This window comes from Eublepharis macularius, chromosome 8 (assembly GCF_028583425.1).
Source record: "Eublepharis macularius isolate TG4126 chromosome 8, MPM_Emac_v1.0, whole genome shotgun sequence".
NCBI classification, from domain to species: Eukaryota; Metazoa; Chordata; class Lepidosauria; order Squamata; family Eublepharidae; genus Eublepharis; species Eublepharis macularius.
Genome location: NC_072797.1, coordinates 66,554,431 through 66,556,645, shown reverse-complemented (window position 1 = coordinate 66,556,645; position 2,215 = coordinate 66,554,431). Strand labels below are relative to the sequence as shown.

General features: G+C 53.8%; 1 pseudogene; it reads right to left on the bottom strand.

Moving 5' to 3' along the window:
• Window positions 1-302: 302 nt before the first annotated feature.
• LOC129335117 (uncharacterized protein K02A2.6-like) lies at window positions 303-1,344 on the bottom strand (annotated as a pseudogene).
• Between the last annotated feature and the right edge of the window lie 871 nt (window positions 1,345-2,215).

The window sequence follows — 2,215 nt, the reverse complement described above, 5'->3', positions numbered from 1 at the left end:
ACATGTGAGGTCCTTCAGTGCAAGTGGGTCCCACAAAAGAAGGCTCAGAATCTGGTACTGGCTGTGCTTCTGTGCCGGAGGAGTTGCAAGCAGGAACATCTGCTTCACTCGAGGCTGTGGAGAAGCTGCTACAATCTCTGATTGGTTGCTCTTTGCAGTCCTCAGCCACCACGGCTGGTACAGCTCCAGAGTCCAAGGAGCAGGGGGGCAAGTCCCCGTCCTGATCCTGATCCTGCAGCCGCCAGCGTCTCTGAAGCTGGTTGATGTGCCAGTGGTAGGCCTTGCTGGTGGAGTTGGCCATTTCATAAGACACAGGACCCATGGATCTGGTGATGGTTGCTGGAAACCACACTGGCCCACTCCTGTAGTTCCTCGCATAGACAAGGTCGCCCGCCTGGAGCCTCCTGGGTGCTTCTGAGACTCCCGTCTTTCACTTGTCGTGAGGGGTGAAGTCTGGATGAAGCCAGTTGAGCAGCACTGTGAGCCGCCGTCCCATGAGCAGCTCCACAGAGCTCCAGCTGGTGGTGGCATGCAGAGTGATATGCTGCCACAAAAGAAGTTCTGTCAGCTGCAGGTTCATTCCTGTGACCTAGTCTGTGCAGCGAGTTTTTGGCAGTTCGCACCATCCGTTCTGCTTGCCCATTGGTGGATGGGTGGAATGGTGCCGACATAACATGCCTGATGGCGTTGTTATCGAGGAACTGCTGGAACTCCCTGGATGTGAATTGTGCGCAGTTGTCGGACACGATCGTGTCCAGGATGCCATGTGTAGCAATCAGGCATCTCAGTACGCAGATAACAATGGTAGATGTCGTCACGGAGACAGGGATGACTGCCAGCCACTTCGAAGTAAGAGTCCACTACAACCAGAAACATGTGCCCTTGGAACAACCCTGCGAAGTCGATGTGGAGCCGCGACCATGGTGTCCGCATTGTCTCCCATGCCTGAACAGGAGCTTTCAGCATTTCTGGGCACGATTCCTGGCAGGGCTGGCAAGTCCTTACCCATCTCTCTACAGCCAAGTCCAATCCTGGACACCAAACGTAGCTTCAGGCCAATGCCTTCATTTTTACAATTCCTGGGTGCCCGACATGAAGCGCCTCGAGCACCCACTGATACAGCTTAGGGGGAATCACAACTCGGCTTCCCCAGAGGAGGCATTCCTTGTGCACCGACAGTTCATGCTAGTGGGAGCTGTACAGCTAGAACTCAGAATCCATTCTGCCGGCAGGCCATCCCCTCCACACCCAGTTGAGAACCCAGGAGATGGTGGGGTCCTTGGCTGAGTGTGCTGCGATGTCCGATGCAAGGAGGGGCGGCTGTGGCAAGTCTTCAAGTTGCATGACCCCGTAAGCAGGAGAGGGGTCGGTGGCTGGGTCTGGCAAAGGAAGGGGGTTCAGGGTGTCAAGGGTGGCAAAATGGCTTTTCCGGGTCTGTACACTAGGTGGTAGTCGTATGCAGAGAGAAAGACAGATCAGCGTACCATTTGCGGTGACATTACTTGAGGCATCTGTCAGTTGGGTGCAAAGAGGCCAAGGAGAGCTTGTGGTCTGTAGCGATCTCAAAAGGATGACCGTAAACATAATCATGAGATTTTGGAAGACAGGAGTTCTTTGACAGCACTGAATACGAGGGCATGCTTCCTGCCCCAAGCCCAGAGAGCTTTCTTCTCCAGCAATCGATGGAGGGGCTCAGCTGCCGATGACTTATATGGCAGGAAGGCATGGTAAAAATTGAGGAGGCCCAAGAATGCTTGCAGCTCCTTCTTCGAACGTGGAGGTTGGGCATTTGTGATGGCCTGTACCTTACTGTCTGTTGGATGAATGCTGTCAGCGTCAATAAGGAACCTGAGGAATTCTACTTGCAGAACCCCAAACTGGCACTTTTATTTTTTGACCTTTAGCCCTGCGTCCTGGAGACGGCAGAGGACTTCTCGGAGGTAGCCAGCAAGCTCAGCGGAAGACGCTCCACAATCAGGACATCATCAAAATAGGGGATGACACCAGGAATTCCTCTAAGCAGGCCTTCCATGAGTCCCTGGAAAATTCTGAGGGCCATGCTGACCCCAAATTGCAGTCTCTTGACCTTGAACACGCCACGGTGCGTCATGATGGTCTGTGCTTCCATGGTGGCATCATCCACGGGAAGCTGCTGATAAGCCTGTGCAGGTCAATCTATGCAAAAGTCTTTTCTCCTGCTAGAGAGGCCAGGAGG